At 37.6% G+C, this 24112-nt stretch overlaps 1 protein-coding gene across 5 annotated transcripts in view; it reads right to left on the bottom strand.

The window, feature by feature from the left end:
* LOC123713956 (protocadherin-like wing polarity protein stan) overlaps window positions 1-24112 on the bottom strand; it is a 171512-nt gene that overhangs the window by 113136 nt on the left and 34264 nt on the right. For all 5 annotated transcript variants that reach the window (XM_045667864.1, XM_045667862.1, XM_045667867.1 and 2 more), the window contains exon 2: window positions 21461-21481. The gene's annotated coding sequence lies outside the window, so the exon portion shown is untranslated. The remainder of the gene's footprint in view (window positions 1-21460; window positions 21482-24112) is intronic.

The raw sequence follows: 24112 nt of genomic DNA, 5'->3' as shown, positions 1-24112 counted from the left end.
GTATTTCGAACGATGATCGAGACACGGATGCGATCCCAATACCCATTTAACCGCCTCTGGTAGTGCTATTTCAATATTTGCTTTCGTACAAACGATAGCACCACCTACACCACCTCTAGCAGTGAAAAAAATCGAATAAAGAAGAAAAAACAATAGCTACCTACATTTCTGTAGCCGAAACGACAACATTTATTATCTAATATTCATATAAAAATTCGGTCCCAACTTTCCAGTCAGGGAGACGCTGAAGTGGGATCTTCGCACCGCAAGTTAACCGTGTCAAGAGTTTGTGCCTGTCAACGCTTGGAAATTTTCTGGTAAAACTTTTAGATAGGAGTAAATACAATATGACAACAATTTATAACTTAATCGGACCTTATTAATCGGATTACTTATTAATAAGGTGATAATATACGTGTTAATAACCTTTTTTACATTGTTATTATAGACGATTAAGAGAATTTGTTGTCTTTTTTTTTATAGAACCGGGGGCAAACGGGCAGGAGGCTCATCTGAGTGATAAGTGATACCGCCGCCCATGGACACTCTCGATGCTAGTGGGCTCGCGAGTGCGTTGCCAGCCTTGAAAACGGTGAACGGTTTTGACTGTATTTTCATGTTAGTACTTAAATGGTTACAGGCTATCTCCAGGAGCTTAAGGTACTTTCCCTCAATGTCCCATTGTCTTGGGACGACCTGTATATATTAGGTCCTTACATATGAAATTGGCGTTTTGTATGGGAGGAACAAAAAGTCGAATATTTTTAAATATAATATATTTAATTAATCAAAGTATGAACCATTGTTTTCTATGCACTTTTGCCATCTCATAGGTAGTTCATTAATCCCTTTACTAAAAAACCAGTCGGACGGGAATCAATAAAATCTGTGAAGGCGATTTGGACTGCCCCATCAGAGTAAATTTTTTTCCCTTGCAAGAAGTCCAAATTTCGAAAAAAAAATGGTAATCTGTTGGAGCAAGGTCCGGGGAGTACGGAGGATATCTTAGACATTCCAATTGAAGCTTTCTAATTTGGTAGCCGTCTATTGTGCAGTGTGTGGTCTAGAGTTGTAGTGAAGTAGCAGTGGCGTGGAGCGGTTGACCAGCCTAGGTTGTTTAGTCGCTTGCTTTTCCATCATGGTTTGCAATTGCTGACATTAGACATCAGCCGTAATAGTCTGGCCAGATTTGAGAACAGCAATGAACAATACCGGCACTAGTCCACCAAACGCTTACAAGTAACTTTTTTGGGGTTAATTTTCGCTTGGGGCAGGATTTGGCTGGCTGTGCCAGGATCCAACCATTGTGCTGAGCGCTTCCGATTATCGTAAAGAATCCATTTTTCATCACAGGTAATGCTTCGGTTTAAAATACCTTCATTATTGTGCCGGTTCAGTTATGTAACGCAGCAGTCGACGCGCGTTTGCCGGTTTGCTTCAGTCAATTCGTGAGGTACCCACCTTTCAAGCTTTTTAATCTTCCCAATTTGCTTCAAGTGAATTAAAACAGTTTTATCACTAACACCGCAGCCTGCAGCTAACTCGGACGTGGTTTGCGATGGATCCGCTTCCACAATAGCCTTCAATACTTCATTATCAACTGGGGTCTCAGGCCGTTCACGGGGCTTGTTCTGCAGGTCGAAATTTCCAGAACGAAAACGTTGGAACCAAAAACGAACTGTGTTTTCTTTTGCAACATACACATCATTCACCCTTCGAGTCGCTTCCGCAGCACTAGTGCCACGGCGGAACTCGTACTCGTAAATAATGCGATACTTTAAGTTTTCTATTTTGTAAAATGAGTGACGCAAACAGAAAAAAACAGAAGAAAAAACAAATGAATGACGGTCATCAAAGCACAAATACATGAGTAAATAGCTGGACAAATTTGAATTTGAAATTCCTAACCAAAGAGGAGATGAGGTCAAAGTGGCCAGTAGACAAAACGCCAATTTCATATGTAAGGACCTAATATAATAAAGTTTTTAAACGACTGAGTTTTCTATTTTTAGATAATAATTATCATATTAATAATTATTTGCGTGAATCATTAGTATTTATATTAATTTTATAACGTAAGAATCTATTTTCATAATGTAATATTGAATCACTACGAATAAATATAAGAATAGTTAATTCTTCTAATACACGTAAGGATATTACTAATAATGTATGTAACTGGTAAGTAAAATTCAAACATTTAAAAATGAGAACTTTAGATTGTATCAACCTTAACATTTTTGTACCTGGCAAATAAATTATTATTATTATGAAAAACTATACAGCGAGGAATGCTGCCAGCATTAAAGGTACAAACCAAACTTTATAAATTCGTTTTAGTTTTCTATTTATCCATTATTATTCTCTGTAGGTTAATAATGCATGTATTTTAATGTGACTATGAAAAACGTTGAGCCGTAAACCTCCATCGAATAATTTCACTAAACTAATACACAAAAATAATAAACCTTATTAATCTTATGAAAGCAATTTTTCGTAAATGAATGTAATTTCAGTTTAAATTTAAAAATATATGCTCTCAATTAAATACTGACCTATTTCATAACCTTAATGGCACTGAAATAATTATATATAATAGCCTTACATTCAATGAACTTTTCTGTACAATCATTTAGATATTTTATAATTAAGTGAATATATTCAGTAATTACTTGAATAAACCATATTTTGACAACGGAGAGTCCAGAGAAGTCTATACTTGTATTCGTGTTAAACAAGTTATTTTAATTATAGAACTGTCTCTTCGTCAGTAAAACTTGACGGATAAGATTTTGCCTGGACATTTTTTTTCTCTTGTTATGTAGAAATTACTACAAAACCGCATCACAATCAAACTGTAGCTGTAGGTCCAAAGGGTTGCTATATATACTAGCGGAACCGATAGACGTTGTCCTGTATAATATTTCAAGGGATGAGGATATTAAACAAAGTATGAACATAGCGACTGTAACGCCATACCGGGCTGATCCAGGGCTCCACCCAAACGTATACAAAACAAACATTCAAATCGGTCCAGCCGTTTAAGATTTAGTGACAAACACACAGACACGTACAGTAGAATTATATATATATATATAAGCTACCCTATCTTTTAAGTTAGATCAAACTGCACATGGTGTGCAAATTTGATTGAAATCGGTCAAGTAGTTTAGGAGTCCATAGCGGACAAACGACGTGACCCGTAATTTATAAATATTAATACGACTGAATCCCAACCACTATTTACTGTCTTTTTCGACCATGACTTCTGTAAAGCGTAAATAAATTTGCTTAAATTGAAAGAACTCGGAAAACATATATATTTTACAAAAACTTTAATTCGTTTAATATCGTTATATAATTATTTTAAAAGCGTTGTTATCTGTGTCATTTGCAAATCGTTAGTGGTTCGTCATTTAATAAATTATTCAGTGGTAACTGCATCGTAGTTAAATTGTCTCGGTAACTATGATATTCAGGGCTGCTACTAAAATGTGTGGACTTTTGTTCTAAAGGTATAATTCTCATACTTTTGATAATACAGTACTGGTCTTGATCCTGCCTTAGTCTTAGGACTATGGCGTTGCACACAATAAGATAAATATAGTAAAGTTTGTTGTAGTTTGATCGATAAATATAAATTAAACTTAGATAATAACTAGGATTTCATGACTACCAAAAAGTACGTTATGGTGGACATTACACAATTTTATCTTAAAAAAATAAGCTCTGAGTTCGTACCTCGCCTCGATATTTTAATAACATAAGAAAAGGAACAAAGTTGTCAGAGAACATTTGTATGGGAACAATAAGAGAGGTTAAACTGATATTCTAATAACTAATACTTTGTCTGAAAATAGTTACCAATACGCACAAACACTCATTAAGAAATAATAAAATTGACAAATATGTTATTAACTTCTAAATGCGTCTAGCATAACCCAAGCGAAACATAAAAGTAACTAAATCAAATGTGGCGATTGGCTGAGTTAAAATAATAATTAATATTTTAAATGTTACAATATAAATAATATACATAATTAAATTACACAATTTCCGTTCTAGTCTATGTAAGGGAGGACCAACGAACTGACAGTTGTTAAGTTAATGTACTATTAGGTAGTAATCCGTGGTAATATTTAATCGCTTAAAATCTAATAAGCGACAACCCTATGGAATCAAGTGTGAGTTGCGACAATGGTATTTATTTGAAAATTTGTATTCAAGTAGAGTTTGTATGCAGACAGGGAGAGTGCAAGGAATTCTGTTGACTCCCGAATTCCATTATATATTCCTGTGACGCAACATGCAATTTTACTTTCTCGTTGCGAACTTTCTTCCGGGTTTATTTGCGTGGTATATACCGACTTAATACTTGTGTAGACTCGAAAATTTACACAATTTCTCCCTTTTATTTCATAATTTGTAACTCAGTACTTCATATATTCTCATTATTTAAGTTTTAAAGAATAGAAGCACATATGCGACAGAATCAAGATAAGATGTGTCAGCCCATAACCAGCTTCCAGCTTTTCTTCAAACACCTACGTCCATTTGGATAAAGGCTATAATCGACGAGAGAGACACGGATAACATTACACAAAATTATTTTAAAATTAAAATTGATCAGAATTACGCATTTTTTTATTAAAAGACAGATACACGTTTAAAAACAAAATTTATAAACGAACAAATGTAGCAAATATAAAAGGATTTCGGCTGATTAGTCCCGCTTCTGATTCCGGACCCTTTGCTACAGTGTGTATTGTCGCAACATTAGGCAATTTGTACCGTAAATTTATTTTATTTACCCTTTTAAATTTGCTGATATTTTATTAATGACAACACACTTTTGCAATAAAGAGCTTCATCAGAAAGGAAGCATTATCTATTTTATCAGTTTTATCAAGACAGACAATGTGTGGGCTGGTTTAGAAAAATAAATAAGCCGAAGATAGAATATTGATTTACATTTATGAACAAACAATGAATGTCGTGTTATAGATTAACTAAAGTTAATTTATGATTTTATGACAGTAATACAAGGAATACAAAACTCATTTACTATTAAGTTCACTATTATCACAGAATTGCAATACTCAGTATTAAAATGCGCATTGATTTGTTTGTATATTTAAGTAGCTATATCTTTTCATTCGTTTATACAAGGTACATTTCTGAACAGACGCATAAATATTTTACCTTATATCAAACCTTCTTCATTTTTAAAACTCTTAAATACGACATTATCCGAATAATATGGATGTATTTCGTCGTTTAGAAACCTATATTTAAATACATATATGATGGGAGAGTTGAAGTATCGACGGAATGAACATTAAATGACAGATACAAAAGTTATGAATATTTTGTATTTGATTTTTTTTCTTTTATGTTTATTTTCGTAAATTGTCTTATGTTTTAATGCCAATAAAACAAATCAAGAACGCTGAATATCGGCGAAAAGCGTGATTTGTCGTCGTAAAATGGTTTTATTTCTGGTGAGAATAAATGATTCTATAGTATAGCATTGAAGTTACGCAGTTAAATTAAAACTTACGCAGGTGTGAGATACATAATCTTCATTAATTAATTAAATTACAGACGTACACCTGTCCAAAAAGAAGTTTTAATTGATGTAAAGACCATAACTGAATAACTTTATTACAAATACAGAACAATACCGTATTGCACTTGGATCAACGGTGTTTTATATCATATAAATATAACTATATATATATAGAAAAAAGAATTGGGGTTACAAACTTTACAAGATCTGGCCCTGAGATTTCTTATATAAAGCCGATATTTAATTATTTCTATAGACAAGACAAAACAAATTATCACCTAGACCAGCCTTCACACAACGGAGGCGTAGTTTTGGTTCTACAGTTCCGGTTTCCTAACGACTTTTGGTACACCGTACGAGCGAGTGTAAAATGCGTACATAGACGAAAAGCATTTTAGTGCCGGTGCTCGAACCTGCGATCTCAGGGATGATGGTCCCACGCTGAAGCGACTAGGCCAAGATCGCTATATGTAGAAATTTCATTAGTTAAATAATACGGAACATATGAAAATGTGATACAAGAAAAACTCCATACACTGAAAAGCTTTACAATCTAATTTGAAAGTTTAATAACCCTTCTGGATAAAGAAATCTAGAAAACATTGCCTAGATTAAAATTTATCACAAATTTACGTCACTAAATTTGTTTCTATCAAATTGATCCATTCCATTACATTTTTTTAAAATTAAATTTATCACCTAAGACTACAGTAGTCACTGACGTAACCGAAGTTATTCAAGTTCATATGCTTTATCCGTTCATAGTATCTGTTAAATATTTATATCGTCGCCGGGAAGGTTGCGCTCTGTTGCATGGGAATCGTGAGGTGGGAACCTTTCTTGAACTTTAATTACCTTTATGAGGTCAATAAGACTCGTTAGCAACTTGTAAAACTTAGTCGGGATTAGGTTTCCCTTACGTATATAACTATGTCAATTTTCGTAAGCATAAACAGTATGATTGGGTTTGAAAGAATATAAATTGCCGATTCATTGCTTTGTGTTAATGTGTATTTTAAATCCATTTCAACAAATAAAATTCCATATATCTAACGACACACTTAACCCCTCTTTTAGACAACGCGTTTTGTTGGTGTTTTTTATTATAGAATTATAAAAAAAATGATAAACGTACCAATTCTTGAAAGACTGGCAACGCACTTGCAAGTTCTCTGGCAATGTGAATGCCCATGGGCGGCGGTATGACTTAACATCGGGTGAGCCTGCTACGCGTTTGCCTCCTATTACATTCTGATAAACGAGCTAGGTTTGGAAATCTTTAGTTGCTTCCCTCACTCTTTACCAAATAAATTTTTCTTTAGTTTTATAATTTATTTTTTGATAAAAACTTTATTTATCTCGTCGTTCGTTATGCTTGTCACAAATATTGTATTTTATTTGCCTTATACCAAATGTATCAGGGTGTTGAGCGTTGGCAGGCTTTTATGAATAAATAAATGTTCGAGTATTATAATTTATTAAGGCTTACGGGCACTTTTCTTTCAGCCTCCAGGTCCTTCAAACGGGAAATCGCTAAGGCAAAGTCAGAGCACATCGCCAGATTTGGCGAGAGATTGGCCCAACTCCCTTCTGGGACCCGAGCCTTCTGGTCTCTCGCCAAAGCTGTACAAGGGAATTTTTGTCAGCCATCGATACCACCGCTGCACAGAGAGGATGACTCGCTCGCCCACACTGCGAAGGAGAAGGCCGACCTCTTGGGCTGTCTCTTTGCGTCCAACTCGACTTTGGATGACCGGGGGAGATCACCACCGGCGATTTCGCGGTGTGATAACTCAATGCCGGAAATCACATTCCAGCAACGTGCTGTTCGCAGAGCACTATCTTCCTTGGACATTCATAAGTCGAGCGGGCCGGATGGTATCCCTCCAATTGTGCTGCGTACATGTGCTCCTGAGTTGGCTCCGGTCCTGACGCGCCTTTTCCGGTACCTGTACTCGCTCGGCACTGTCCCGAAGTGCTGGAAGACCGCTTCGATACATCCGATCCCTAAAAAAGGCGATCGCTCTGGTCCATCCAACTATCGCCCAATCGCAATAACCTCCTTGTTCTCCAAAATAATGGAATCCATTATTAATGGCCAGCTCTTGAGTTATCTAGAGGGCCACCAGCTGATTAGCGATTATCAGTACGGCTTTCGTCGTGGTCGTTCAGCTGGTGACCTTCTAGTATACCTTACTCATAGATGGGCAGAGGCAATTGAGTCCAAGGGGGAGGCACTAGCGGTTAGTTTGGACATAGCGAAAGCCTTCGATCGGGTGTGGCACAAAGCACTGCTCTCGAAGCTACCAGCCTACGGGCTTCCTGAGAAATTATGCGACTGGATCTCCAGCTTTCTAGCCGATCGGAGCATCAAGGTCGTCGTCGACGGAGCATGTTCCGACCTTAAACCCGTGAATGCTGGGGTCCCACAAGGCTGTGTTCTGTCCCCGACCCTGTTTCTTCTGCATATCAATGACATGTTGCAACTTAGCAACATTCATTGCTATGCGGACGACAGCACTGGGGATACTCTTTACACTGGCCGGGCAGGTATTTCTCGGGCAGTTGTCGATGAGTACCGGAACAAACTTGTGTCTGAAGTCGAAACTCTTTTACGTGGAGTCTCGGACTGGGGTAGACTAAACCTAGTCCAATTTAACCCCAAGAAGACACAAGTTTGCGCGTTTTCCGCGAAAAAAATACCCTTTGTCGCTACTCCTCTTTTCGAAAACACTCTTCTTGAAGCCACAGCCAGCATCGGAATACTTGGCGTTGACATATCGAACGACGTTCAGTTTCGCGGTCATTTGGAGGGAAAGGCTAAATTTGCCTCCAAAAAGCTTGGTGTGCTCAGCAAGGCGAGACGGTACTTCACTCCGGGCCACCGCTTGCAACTCTATAAAGCGCAAATACGGCCCCACATGGAATACTGTTCTCACCTCTGGGCGGGGGCTCCCCAGTACCAGCTCCTTCCACTTGACCGTATCCAACGAAGAGCGGTTCGAATCGTCGATGACCAATCCCTCTCCGAGCGGCTCGATCCTTTGGCGTTGCGTAGAGATGTGGGGTCACTCTGCATCTTCTACCGCATTTACCATGGAGAGTGTTCAGAGGAGTTGTTCGGATTAATACCTGCAGCTGAGTTTCAGCATCGGACGTCGAGGCAAAATACAAAATTCCACCCGTATCACCTCGACGTCCGACGTTCCACGACTGAGCGTTTCTCAAGGCAATTTTTGCCGCGCACCACCGCTATGTGGAACCAGCTGCCCACTGAAGTATTTCCGAACCAATTCGACTTAGGGTCCTTCAAGAAAAGAGCGTACAAATTCTTAAAAGGCCGGCAACGCACTCGCGAGCCCTCTGGCATTGAGAGTGTCCATGGGCGGCGGTATCACTTAACATCAGGTGAGCCTCCTGCCCGTTTGCCCCCTATTTTATAAAAAAAAAAAAAAAAAAAAAAAAAACACACATTTCTGTAAATAATATTGACTTTTTTTCAACGATTCAATTCTTATTATATTTGTAATGTATAATTATGTTAAGGTGTTTCTTAGACGGTCGTAGTACTGTTATATGCTGGTAACTCTGTCCTCTGAACATCTGGTGTTATGTTCATTTGTATTTCCAACATAATTCTTTACATAGAAAATAGTAGCAATTATATCATAAATATAAAGATTTCAATGCAGTATCAAGTCACAAAATAAGTCAGAATTAAGAAATAAAATACATGGGAATGTCACCATAATTTCAGTGTTGCCAATACCAATAATTTTTCATCAAATTTATAAGTGGAATTGACCATACATTCCGAAGAGATTCCAATAATATCCAAGTAAATTAAAGTAATTACCCTTGAAGTGTATAAATATTGAGAAAATTGAACACGTAATTTATTTAATTTTAAATAATTAGAGCATTTTAAATTTAATTTTTGACGTTTGTAAAGTTATAGCACTCAATATAACTGTCATCAAAGTAAATAACGACTGATAGAAAAACCTTTAAGTTGTGAAGAAGGCGGAAAATAATAGCAAAAAGTAGAAACTCTACATTTTATTAAAAATACGGTAATTAAGAACACGGCGGTACCGTATAAAACCATATATGGACACTTGTACATCCAAAAAGATAAAATTCCAGCTTTTTGCTGACTCTAGCTGTAATTGTCGCTAATGAGGCTGGACCACAATATACTAGCGTTTACCATGGCTTCGTCTTTCTAACTTTACATGCGGTTCAAATCACTCGATTCCCAGCGAAAACAAATTATCCGGTGCACAAGAGGAAGTGGTTTTTGACTGACTGTATTTCAATTCGATATTTAAACTATTTACAACAGTATATCCCAACGTAGGAGCCACGCCTCAAAGGTCAAATTTGATTATTAAGGAGTGCAATTCTAAAATGGATTCGATTTCATTATTATTATTATTACACATTATTCCTAAAACCTTTCATTCAATGATGTATGCATAGCATTTTAGAAATGCTAAGGTGGATGACACAAAAAAGGTGGTGAAGATTTACCGACTCCTTACAGCCGCACTACGCAAGCCGTGTGACGTCACGCGATTGCAGAAGGAAACTCGCGCGCATGTTTCAAATTCCATATCTCAGCCGCTAATTGACGCAGCCAAATATTTTTTCTCACGGTTAATTATTTTTTGTGATAAATACAAAGAATGTGAGAGCATTCTTCATTGATTAATTAGTACAGTAATCCACCTTATAACCGTTATTTTTCTGTAGTGTGAAATTCATAATTCAAGACTATAACTTACTCATTACATTAAACTTAACCATTGCTTACTTTTGCACCTGTTTCAATTGTGTTGTTATAAAATTAAACCAAATAACTTTATTAAATTCGTATAAGTTTTTGAGTTGTTCAAAAAAACTGTTTTACGTGAACACTCCCACAACGCGATTTCCTATAACACTGGGTTTACCGCGTTAAAGGAGGTATTACTGTACTAATAACATTAATTATCTACATTCCTAAATCCATTCACGTAACGAACGCACATACAAAAACTTTTCCCAATATGTGGTTTCTGGGACGTACAAACGAATTGAAACTATTTGGTTTAAATTGGCAGAAATGTGGCGGCGTATTTGAACCTATTCAATGCAATATTAAAAAAAAAGATTATTATTACACTCACACACACACAAATACACTCCGACACCCCACACGCATTCACTCTGTATATATTATTGTTTAGTTTTTTTTAATTGGCGTTACTATGTAAAAAATATTTTGTATTATAGTTAAGTTAGTTGGACACTGGCACACATTTGTGTCCGTTACACTGTCCTTTTAGGTGGCGCTACAACCTTTTTAGGTCTTCTTGATCTATATTTATATCTAATTGACAAGTAGATGATCGGCATCCTGTGCCTGACGCACGCCGTCGAATTTTTGGCTCTAAGGCAAGCTGGTTTTCTCACGATGGTTTCACATAGAGAAAATGTCCATTGGTGCACAGCCATGGATTTAACCTACGATCTCAGGGATGAAAGTCAGACGCTGAATCCACTAACCCAACCCTGCTAACACTTCTTTCAGTAGTAGTCAATATTAATAGTTGTGAAATTAAACAATTTCCAACAGCTTATATATGTGTAATCTATGTTCTAGGAATTCAACGAACAAATTATAACTCGATTTATATTCTTTAAACATCCAAACGCAAAGCCATTCATGGTATTATTTATAAAACAAAACGACCAGAACTCAGTTACACTAGAGGCAATTTATAAAATAATTTATAAGTTGACCAAATCTGCCAGGACTTTGCTCTAGGTAGAAATACAAAAATATAGGTTCTATATATAATATATTTTTAATTACTGTCAAATTTATCGTGACTGTCAGAGGTCACCAGACGTCGAAACCGATCCGTACTGGACCGATTACGTGATGGTGTTTACAGATCTTACCATCAACCACGGATGCTGAAGAAAATTAAAAAATGAATGAAAGGAAAATGAAACCTGAAAATAAAAGTACTCATTACGAATCAAGATTTTCTTTTCTAATATAATTTTAATATGCTATGGCTACTGATAGTTTTATACGAGTATACGCGTAATATGTATATTTAAATGAAAATCAAATATGTATAATATTCGTTAAGATACAACAGCATATAAAGTTAATATATTGTAATGGTACAAGCTTTGACCCTTGATAAGTTCCTCTAAAGTTTTTAAAAACGTTCGCAAAAATGGAACTTCCATTTTCAACTATTTACCTAAACCACGCCTCGGTATCTTACGAGGAAATTCTTGAGCAAATAAAGTTAAATGGCTGAGTCATAGCGAAACGTATCCGAGTTTAAAAGGAGTCCATGTTTGAACTGACAATAGAGTGTAGAAGATATACTTTTCGTCAATAAGAACAAAACAGTACGTAATTTGTTTTATGGATTAATGGATTAATACCTGCATTGGAGTTTCGTCATCGGACGTCTATGCAAAATACGAAATTAAACCTCGACGTCCGTCGTTCCACAACAAAGCTTTTTAAGGCTACCAGAGTATCACTACTATGTTGAACCAGCTGCCCATTGAAGTATTACCGAATCCATTCGACTTAGGGTCCTTCAAAAATAGCGTACCAATTCTTAAAAGGCCAGCAATGCACTTGCGAGCCCTCTAACATTGACAGTTCATGGGCACCACTTAACATCAGTTAAGCCCGTTTGCCCCAGTACTATTAATATTCTGGAGGAGTGGGCGGCGGAGTTGGGCCTCGTTTTCCTAAATGAGGGAACGGAGCCCACCTGCGTCCGCCCGCAGGGCAGTTCAAGGGTCGATGTGACCCTTGCTTCTGCGGCGGCGGCCCGAGTTACGACGGCGTGGAGCGTTCTGGACGAAGTGGAGACCCTATCGGATCACCGATATATCCGGTTGTGGGTCTCTACTTCGATGAGGTGGGGAGTGCGGGGCCAGACTCCCCAGAGTCGGAAGAGCTTCCCCCGCTGGTCGGTACGTCGACTGGACCGCCAGATTGCGGAGGAGATGGCCATTATAGAGGGATGGTGTGCGCCCACTAGTGTTGTGGATGTGGATGAAGGAGCTGGCGAACTGGGTCTGAGTCTCCGAAGGGTGTCGAATGCGGCAATGCCCAAATGGAGGCCGCCGAAGGGGAGGAGAGCGGTCTACTGGTGGACGTCGGAGATTGGCAATCTCCGTGGCGCATGTAGCGAGGCCAGAAGGGCCTACTACAGGAGTCAGAGGAGGAGGAGAGATGGTCCCGATGTCACGGAGGGCCTTCGCTCTATCTATAATGATCGCAAGAGGGCTCTCCGGGGCGCTATCTGTGAGGCAAAGGAAAGGGCCCATCAGGAGGTACTCCGGGGACTGGATGATGATCCGTGGGGGCGCCCCTACCGATCAGCTCGTAAAAGGCTGAAAGGTGCGGGAATGCCTCTTGTGGAGAGTCTGGAGCCGGCCTTTCTGGACAGAGTGGTGGCGGACCTGTTTCCTTTGCCTCCCGACATTGTCCCTCCGTGTATGGCGGCGACTGTAGTGGAAGCGGCCGGAGAGATGGCTCCGGAAGTCTCTGACATAGAGATGGAGGCTATCTTGACCCGTCTCAAGGCCCGCAAGAAAGCTCCTGGCCCGGATGGTGTACATGCGCGTGTCCTGGCAGTAGTCCTCCCTCATATGGAGGTCTCCGTCCGGGAGCTGTACACTGCATGCTTACGCAGTGGACGGTTCCCGGTGGCTTGGAAGACGGGACGACTGTGTCTAGTGCGTAAGGAGGGGCGCTCGGCAGACAGTTCGGCGGCTTACCGCCCTATCGTCCTCTTGGATGAGGCGGGCAAGGCGCTGGAGTGGGTTGTGGCGTCTCGATTGTGCCGGCACCTCTCTGCTGAGGGGCCAGATCTGAGCGAGGCGCAGTACGGCTTCCGAGCGGGACGGTCGACGCTTGATGCTCTTTGGGACCTGAGGTCCCACACAAGTGGGGTGGTGGACGGGGGGGGGAGGGCATTGGCAGTATCGTTAGATATTGCGAATGCCTTCAATAGTCTCCCTTTTGGTGTGGTCAGAGAGGCACTTGAGTTTTTCGAGGTCCCACTGTATCTGCGCCAAATAGTGGGGGACTATTTTGCGGAAAGATGGATCGTGTACTCCAACATGGAGGGCACGATCTCCTACCACCCTGTGCGGTGTGGGGTTCCTCAAGGCTCAGTCCTTGGGCCGCTTCTGTGGGACATGGCCTACGATTGGGTGTTGAGGGGCGCGCTTCTTCCGGGATTGCGCGTCTTCTGCTATGCAGACGACACCCTCGTAGTGGCCAACGGGGCAAGTTATGGGGAGGTGGCTCGACTCGCAACGGTCGGCACCTCTCTTGTTGTGAGACGGATAAGGGCCCTGGGCCTTAGGGTGTCTCTTGAAAAAACGGACGCCCTATTGTTCCATGGCCCTAGGAATGGTCCACCTCCTGGGGCGGTCTTGATGGTGGAAGGAGTGGGGGTTCCGGTGGCGTCCAAGATGAAGTACCTTGGTCTCGTCTTGGATGGCCGCTGGAACTTCGAGGCCCACTTTGAAGCTCTCGGGGGGAAGGTTGTAGGGGCGGCGGGGGCGCTTGCAAGGCTATTGCCGAATATTGGGGGCCCTAAGCAGAGTGTGCGGAGGCTGTACTGCGGAATCATACGCAGTATGGCATTGTATGGGGCCCCTGTATGGGATGATAGGCTGAGGGCGAGGAACCGCACCCTACTCAGGAGGCCACAGCGAGTGATGGCGGTTCGGGCGGCTCGATGCTACCGGACCGTCTCGTTCGAGGCGGCGTGCCTGTTGGCGGGGACTCCCCCCTGGGAGTTAGAGGCGTTGGCCCTAGGCGACCTGTATCGTCTCAAGTGTGAGACTAGGGCAGGTGGCCGATGGGCTGAACTGGTCGGACCGGCAAGGAGGCAAGCCAGGGAGGCCACCTTTAATAGATGGGCCCATGATCTGGCTATGCCTAGGGCGGGAGTACGCACCGTGGAGGCGATTCGCCCATGCCTACGGGAATGGGTGAATCGCCCGAGTGGAGCCGTGTCCTTTCGGATGGCGCAGATACTGTCTGGGCATGGGTGCTTTGGGCGGTATCTGCACAGGGTGGCGAGGCGGGAAACCCTTCCCATCTGCCACCATTGTGGTGCCCCAGAGGACACGGCGGAGCACACCCTGGCCGATTGTGCCACTTGGTCGAGGCAACGCCATGACCTAGTGTCGGTCGTCGGGACGGACCTCTCGCTACCGAGCGTTGTTGCAGCAATGCTTGGTAGCCAAGAGGCATGGCGTGCGGTGGCCTTCTTCTGTGAGCATGTCCTGCTGCAGAAGGAGGCTGCCGAGCGTCAGCGGGAGGTGCGTGGCGATGGCCGAAGGGGTTGTGCTCGGCGGCGGCGAGGCGGGGGTGCGGGGGCAAGACGCGAGGAGCGTTTGCCCAACAGTATCCCCCTGCGCCGTCGGTGAGTCCGTATGCAGTCATATTCGCCTGAGTTCCCTGGGTTGAATGCCTAGTGCGACCCCCGGGGGACTCAATGCGGTGCCAGACGTCATTCATTCAGAATGAATGTGTCCGGCATAGCAGTCGATATGGAGGGCTCAGGAGGAAATTTTAGTGGGTCGGGTTTCTCCCCTCTGATTAGCAGAGGGATAAGAGTTAACCATCCCCACAGTCCCCGCGATAGCGACTGCATGCGCTCGCGGGCCTGCAGCTGTGCATTTTTACCTCCTTCATAAAAAAAAAAAAAAAAAAAAAGTACTATTAATATAAAACCCGACGCATTTCCCTGCCTAATATTCCGCTGTTGCTTGATTTTAGATGAAGTCTGTGTTTAGTGATTTTAAAAATAATATCGTTTAAATTTAGAACGTTAAATTCTTAATAACGGTAGAATAAATTATTTAAAAAAAGAATAAAAATTGCAGGGCGAGACGTTTGTCTTGGATTATAATGAATGCAGTAAGTGGTTTGGTTAGAAAAACAATTAGAACTTTAAATATTTTAACGTTTACGACATTTCTCGTGGGTTTGGATTTAATTGATGCTTAGTGTATATTAATCCAAGATACATCTTCGTCAACATAAGAAGTTAACTAAGTTTCAAAGTAAAGTTTTCTCCCAGATGTCCGATAATAACAATCCTACATGTTCTATTAAGACAACATCGCGTATTTATTAGAAATGATGTGTAATGTTCTTAATATATACAAAAAAAGAAAAAAGATTAAAAATTTAAAGGGTGAAATACAAAAAAGATTTGCTAAATGCTACGTATAAAAATTTTCTTCTTTGCGCCTTGATAAAACACCAATGAATTCTACATTAGTTAATTAATGTTGTAATTAATTTGACTCAAATATTGCGATCTCACTCAATTCTTACTTTTTGAGGTAAAAATTTAGTTAACATGAGGTGATTCTTGTTACAAACATTTTTTTCAGACTTCTATAAAAATGCAACATCTAGATGTTACCTAACCTCATAAAAAGAAGGTGGATAGACGATATAGAAGCGGTAGCAGGAAGCGAATGCAGAAAGAAAGCCAGAGACAGCTGGAAAAGGCTGGAGGAGACCTTTACCCATGAAGGGGTTCTGATCGACGGTACTGAAGGAAATGTAAAAAAAAGCTCAGATATATATTATCATTTATTTGTCGCAATTGTAAATTAAACAGGCATTTTTATTATTTAACCTTATTTTTATTTAATTTATATGTTTTAGGTAATTTGATTGTTTTTGAATGTATTATCTGTTCAAAGTTATTTACGTCAGTTATTTTGTAAATTAGCTGACGTTATGTCATGATCTCAATATCCTGTCATGTCCACAGACTAAAGCCTCCTGAGTATACTTTAGGGCTGAACATTGCATACTAATTCAAAACTAGTCGTAAAACATAATTCTAAGTAAATTTTTCGACCGGCTCTGTGGTTCATTTGAACATTAAAAATAATTAAATGCTTGCACAATGCTTTATTTAATCGCCATAAGATAAAGTTTTCATACCATTAATTCGAGTATTATGTAATAAAGTAATATGTAAATACAGAAAGGTGAATATATCTATAAAGCTCTAGCTTTTTATACAACAGGGCGCAAACGGGCAGGAGGCTCACCTGTTAAGAGTTAAGTGATATTAGCCGCCCATGGACACTCAATGCTCAAAACCCTCGCGAGTGCTTTGCCGGTCTTTTAAGAATTGTTACGCTCTCTTCTAGTGCTTTGATATCTCTATTTTTTTACTAACATTATAAAGAAGAGTTTGATTAGTTGTTGATAGATTTTTTTGTATTGAATAGTCCATATATCTACGATGATCAAGATCACAATGTAATTGAAATAATGGGTTTAACCGCGAGGCACTGCTAGTTAGATATAATTGTGGCAATAATATTAATTATGCCAGAAATTGGAATAAAAGTTTATATTCACTAACATATTTTTAAGTTATAATCGGGTGGTATTATCATCCCTTAAGATAAAAAAAACCGGTCCCAAAATTTTAACCCCGGTTAACTTAAGACGGCAAACACAAGTTGTTCAAAGCAGGAGAGCATTAAACAAACCTAATTATTTCTTTCATATTTCGCAGTGCGAAGAAAAACATCGTGCTGATCTGTTTTTTTATTTTCCTAGATCTAAATCAGTGTTCAAAAGTCACAGCCCTAATAACCAAGGCTACGAGACATTTCAAATGCGGCACACGTATTGGTATGCGCTATACGTTGGTTGTTCCAGGTGGTTCAATCACTATGCACCATTGTTATTATAAGTATCTGCGTATACCTAGTATCCGACATACAATTATATTTAATAATTTTAGGGGTTACGCACCACGGACTAAAAGTGCGGAATAGGTATAGGATACCAAGACTCACTGTGTCACTATGCGAGCAGTGTAAGTAGGAAGACAAAAACTTATATTGATGAAAAACTATGTGAAATTTATCATCCAAATATTTACATTTTTATAGCTTTTGATTAGCCAAGCGCAGTGTTGGCCTAGTTCAATGTGTAACCTGGGGTCGTAGGTTCGATCTCAGGCTGGACTTTCCGTCTGGCGTATTTAGCATTCGCTCGAACGGTGAAGAAAAACATCGTGAGAAAACCGACATGCCTTAGACCCACAAAATCGACGGTGTGTGCACAGAAGGCACCTACTTAAAACATGTCACAGATACAGAAATGTGAGGCCCAGACTTAAAGGGTTATAACAAAATCACCGTCACCACGCACACTGAAAAGTACGCAAAACGTCGGGAAAAAAAAAATTTAGAATTATGTAAATAACTATAAGTTTTAATAATAATACACAGCTTTAATCCGTTCAAAAAGTGTTTTTCTTAATGTGTAAAAGCTATTTTAACAAAAGACAATATGTGTTATGGGTTATAACAAAGTTAAGTTCTTTTGGTTCGATATTTTTTCTTTGACGTTAATAAATTTTTATAAAAAGAAAATTCTCATTTGGTTAGGTATCATAATGAAAATGTTTTGTTGGCCTAATGAAACAAACAACGAAATTCTTGCACTATATAAATTAAATTGTACATACATTTATATTTTTTTTTATTCTCAAATTTAAAAAAAATCCAAAGTTCCCATATGCAAATTTTATGCAAATATGCAAAGTTACAATTACTTTATGGGTTATATCATTATAGTCAATTCTTATAATATTCTATGACTACATCATCGCATTATTAAAATATATCGTTATCAATATATTGTCAACATTAAGTCGACTTTAAAAATTCAAGTAGGAAGATCTTTTAATGTTTTTGGTAAATTATTATAAACCTTGTTTGCCATACCATAATACAATTCCTATACAATTCCAGATTAATCTTTGGCATAACCAATTTCTTCCCATGCCTACTTCAACAGTGGTCAAACGAATAAGGACATTTCTAAAATATCAATACAGGGAGGAATACAATTTTGAGCTTCATAAACAAAGGTACGTATAGGTTGCAAATTTGGGCCCTAATACTCAATTATTATTATTTACTTCGACTGAAATTACCGAAACTATAATTCCATATATAAGTATAGACGAAAAATACGTATCGTATCGTTGCCGTTTTAACGCATAAACGAAACTGTCTACTTTATTCTATAATATTTCAATATGTGTTTTCCAATAACAAATCCTGTGTACCAAAAATACGATCTCGACCTTTATGTCTAATTTATTGTATTTTATATTTATCAGCAGTCGATCTTCCGACAGTTATAATAATAATAAAAATTATGAAATACTATTATTGCCTTTTTGTATTGATCGGCCATATGAAAGAGAATTAAATGTATAAAGTGTCTATTCGTGTATTAATGTCTAGGTTTATGTACCTCAGAGGTCTGTTATAAATGGTAACCGCATTTCCAGCAACAAATTTAATAAAATTAATGATTGTTTTATTGAACTGGTGACAAACGATTCCACATGTTTAACGCCGGTGATCAATCACAGTGGCACGCTTGGCTGCCTTTGAATGGTCGCAATTAGGCGCCATGTGGCCATACAAGTAACAGCCCCTATATATCATACTTTACATCTATTACACTTCTAACGGGAAAGTAAATTTATAATTATTTTACAGAAAGAAAATACTGGTATTGTTTATATTGTAAAGACTTAAACGCGATTTAACATTACTATTTACTCAACGAGTTAATTCATGCTATATGTAACAGCTGCATGCTATATATAATAGCTTTACCGATTTGGCTTTGGCCAAAGATTCAGATTGCAGCTTTCTAATTAACGCGATAGGTCTGGATAACCATAGTTGCATTCCGCACTTCGAAAGTTTTTTAATTCTATTTTGTTAGTCATAAACTTGTTTTTTTGTCTGTTTTTTTTAAATAAAATAATATATAAATAATTGTCTTTTATTAACATAACTTTTACACATTTAAAGAAAATACTTTTTTAACGGATTGAAGCTATGTATTTTTATAAACTTATAATTATTTTATATAATTTTGAATTTTTCCGAAGTTTCGGGTGCTTTAAAGCATATATGGTCACGGTGACTGAAGACAAAAAGGTGTTGAATGTCAAAAAGTATCACAGCTGTAGCGAAAGTTATATTATTTGTATTTATTTTTCCGGAGTTGATATCGACTTAAAGATGAAGGGTTTTAGCAGAAATGACTCACGGTGTCCTGTATTTTCGCGGATTGTTTGTCTTGAGATTTTCTAATATTATAAGTTTATAACAATACATAGCTTTAATCCGTTAAAAAAGTATTTTCTTTAAATAATACATTAATGTTTATGTTTGCAAAGAAAGTAAACCTGAAAATTATATTGTTCCTGCTACTATACTACCTACATAATATGGTCCATATACATACTCTGTGGACGTGTGTTGTCTTTGGTTCCTGGTTTGTAATTTGAATATGGAAGCTTGGGGTATTACAATATTTTAACATAACGGACTAGCGTTTTGCTTTCCTTAACAAGCGTCCAAATAACAATGTTTACTAAAGCCATTACTGATATTCGTTAATAGCATGCAAAACCATTAACTTTCCGATCATTTATAAACTTGACGTATCTCAACGATTTAGGTATTTTAATTTAAGGGTGGCGCTGACCCCATCCAGGGCTGTCAGATTCTGTTGTTGTGTTATAACGCTATATCATTTAGTACTTAGGCGCACGTGCAATACTCTTAAACACGTATTAACTGTCAATTAAGAACATAGATATGTCGAATTCAGAGTCCGAGATAAAATGTATTGTGATCATTTTGTTTAAATATAAACAATTTATAGCAAGCTCGCTGTTAGATCACGTGTATTTTTTTTTTAAATTATAGAACAGATTATATAACAATAAAATAATAAATACTAATTAATTTCTAATCGAATCGAATCAATCCAACAAAATTTGTATGACGTCCAGACTATATCTATATAATTAGCATGTCTCAATCGTGAAATCAAATAAATGAAAACCTGACTGTTTTCCACTATGACCTACCTGGAACCAGGGCCCTTACTTCTAAAACATGCAGCGCTACCGATCCTGACGTTCCATATAGTTCTCTCAATATCCATAGCATTTATTTCGCACCCTTGGATCCGCGGAGAAGAAAAACGCATGATAGTGTTAATCAGTCATTTACTGTGATTAGACGTTGGTCTTAAGTACTTAAGTGGAACGATTTATAATAAAAAAGTTCGTGCGTACTAAGTACACATGTCAGAAGTGAAACTTCTTCGTAATTATTACTAAGTTAAAAGCCCGAATAGATCATGTACCAGTATATGATCACTTCATGTATTTGCATATCTATATTCACACTATTTACACACTGTATACGTGCTAATGATAATATAAATTTATAAAAAAAACTGCGTTTACTGCACAAAACGTTATGTGACAGAATTGCCATCGAAATTTCTAATATGTAACTACCAATAGCGTTTATTTTTTCTCGATCTATTTCTCACTTGCATCTTCGTAACGTTTTGTCCGTAAAAAAAATTACCCTCATTCGCCTTAAGAAGTTTCACTTCCAAAATATGAAGACCAGTAGATAAATATATATTTTAAAGGTAAGTCCATCTTGTAAAACACCGGTCAGATGTCCAGGTCAACAAGACATAGCATTAAATGACACTGGTTTCGACTACCAGCTCGTTACTTGGCATTTTTGAATTCATAGGGGGCGCGTAAATCGTAATACTATTAAATATTTGGCAGCCCTAACCCTCCGTATCAAACAGTGACTCATGCTAACTCACGATATGGAGCCGTAGACACGTATTTTACTGGAAACCACGCGTTCCATTTATTCCATTTTTCGCCAGCAGCTAAGTGTTAGGGCTTTTTTGTATTTTTGACAGCTAAAGGGTTAACTTACCGTAGCCGATGGAGCTTTGTTCTGAAAAGAGAAATGCTTAATTAATATTTATTTCACGAGGGGATTTTAGCTATATAACACAAATAGAGAATTAAAATACATTTGAAACAAGAAAACGCTGTTTTTTTGGTTGAATCCTAGGAACAACTGTTTGTTATTTGATAGAGAAAGACTATAGATGATGATACGACCAATAAAAGCGAAACATAATTTTTTGTATAAAAAACTACGAATTAAATTTTTAAGATAGAATGTCAATAATAATAAAAACAATATATCATAGATAAAAAATCATATCATAGTTAAATACAAATATATATTAATATTACTGTTATATAAACAGAAATTACAGCAAGAATAATCCGCAAATTTCTACAAGATAATAACCCATTTACTCGTAAAACTGTGTACTCTTGGCTTAGGCCCGTGTGCAACACTACCGGGATCATGAATCGATCCTAAGCTAATGAAAATAGATAACAATAAAAGTTCTTCTATTACAGAAGCTAAAAACATTCGATATTCTATTATCTATGCAACACTCTTCATTTTATGGTATTTGCCATTTGTTAGCTGTAAGTCCCGCCACATAAAATTACCGAAAGCGAATTCGAAATTTGAAAATTATTGATTTGAATACTTGCGTGTCACGTGTTTAACCACAGTTAGTCACAGTTATTACCCATAACAACAACAGTTAATTGTAAGTAGAACCATCTGTCTTATAAGAACATAAATTTGGTTATTAGTTGTGGGAATGTGTGTACTCAAAGAGTCTTCAAATTTACCCTCCCTGAATATTTCGTACCCTTATATCATATATTGTAAACCTTTTTTGTAATTTAAAAAAAAAAACAAAATTAATTTTCGATTTATAAACCGTACCGTCACTTCATATAACTCATGACCTCTTAGAATGGCTCATGCTATATGTATGAAAACAAATTATAGTAGTATTGTCTTTTATTAACATAGCTTTTACACATTTAAAGAAAACACTTTTTTACCGGATTGAAGCTATGTATAAACTTACAATTATTTTACAAAATTTTACATTTCTCCCGACGTTTCGCGTGCTTTACAGCGTGAGTGGTCCTAGCTTCAATCCGGTAAAAAAGGGTTTTCTTTAATTATAGTAGTATTTTCATAAGTGTCTTAAAAAGCTTGGATATTCTTTTAACGTTGTTTTTATGATAATTAGACTGGCTATAGTAAGAAAAAAATATCCGTAAAAAAAAACAAAATATGAACCAACAGCAGATATATAAAATCCTTTACTTTCAAATATTGAAATAAATTCATGATGAATATTTAAGTAACCAAAGGTTACTGCAGTCACAAACTACATAACACTGTAATCTAGGATTAAAACATTATTTATGCACAGTTGAGATCAACCCCATGTACAGTGGAGTAGTCATGTGCCTTACATAAAATATTTAAAAGTACCCTTCAGTCGAGGGTTTTAGTAAAATAACATCTGAGTTGTAATTACCATAAAATGTTATAAAAATTGTATTTACTTAGCTTCCTATTGGTATATTTAAGTGAATAAAATATATAAATTCACTAATAATCCATTCGCTGATATGCAATAAAGAAAAAAAATAACATACAAACATTTCTAGTTCTATAATACCTTATGGTTATCCATGACTCTAAATGACTAGCTCATCTAAAACATCATACTATTAACAACAATAGTATAAATCACCGTAAAAATATTTTTATTTTACGTGAAAACAGAAAACATATCCGAAAAGCTCGCTCTTGTAAAGTTATTCCGACGCGAGACAAAATTATGTTTCAAGTTAAGGGAGAACACAATATTTATTACCAGTACGTATATTAATCGAACTATAGTTTTTTTCCTATACTTCGCTTTTTAAATTTACTTTAAGTGTAAACTAATATTATAAGCGTATATAGCTTGCTTCCTATTATATAAGCACTAAAGCTCACATAATGTTTAGGTACCATCGCTTATAGACAACTAATACGAGACACCGCGAACAAAATGCACCGTACTCAAAATATACAATTAGACTCGCTGGTGTATTGTTCTACTAATGCATTATTTCAAGTCCTATTTGGCACATTATTAAAACTGTCTAAGAGGAAACAAATAAAGCAAACACATCATTTATTTATTAACACTTCGTTCCAGTAATTCAGAAAAACATTCAAATAATTAAATAGAAGGCCAACTGGCGGCCTTATCGCTTTCTAGCGAGATCGCGGGAAGAGATCTTCCAAGCATCATTCCTAATTTGTGATATGAAGGTTAGTTCTTGTAAAAATCCTAGGTGAACAAACTGTTTTGTATGTCTTTAGTTCCTGCTACTACTACACATTTAAAGAAATCTTTTGATACTGATATATAGTCAAAACCTTTTACCGGTTATATTGATCAAAATTAAAAGTCACCAAATTCTATTATATTAGGTACTTAATAACATCATTATCGGCTGTTACAACTATCGGTTTTTACGGCCAATATGAGCAGGCCCTGCGATGTCGTTATAACAATTTTTGCTGCCCGCTCACCGTCCACATTCTAAAAATAAGACTAAAGGACTGGCTTATGAAGACACCCTACGCAGTGTTAGAGCTTCTTCTTAGACCTAGTATGTTGTATACTTTGTTCATTCA

This window comes from Pieris brassicae, chromosome 9 (assembly GCF_905147105.1).
Source record: "Pieris brassicae chromosome 9, ilPieBrab1.1, whole genome shotgun sequence".
NCBI classification, from domain to species: domain Eukaryota; kingdom Metazoa; phylum Arthropoda; class Insecta; order Lepidoptera; family Pieridae; genus Pieris; species Pieris brassicae.
This window is presented reverse-complemented; position numbering and strand designations above follow the sequence as displayed.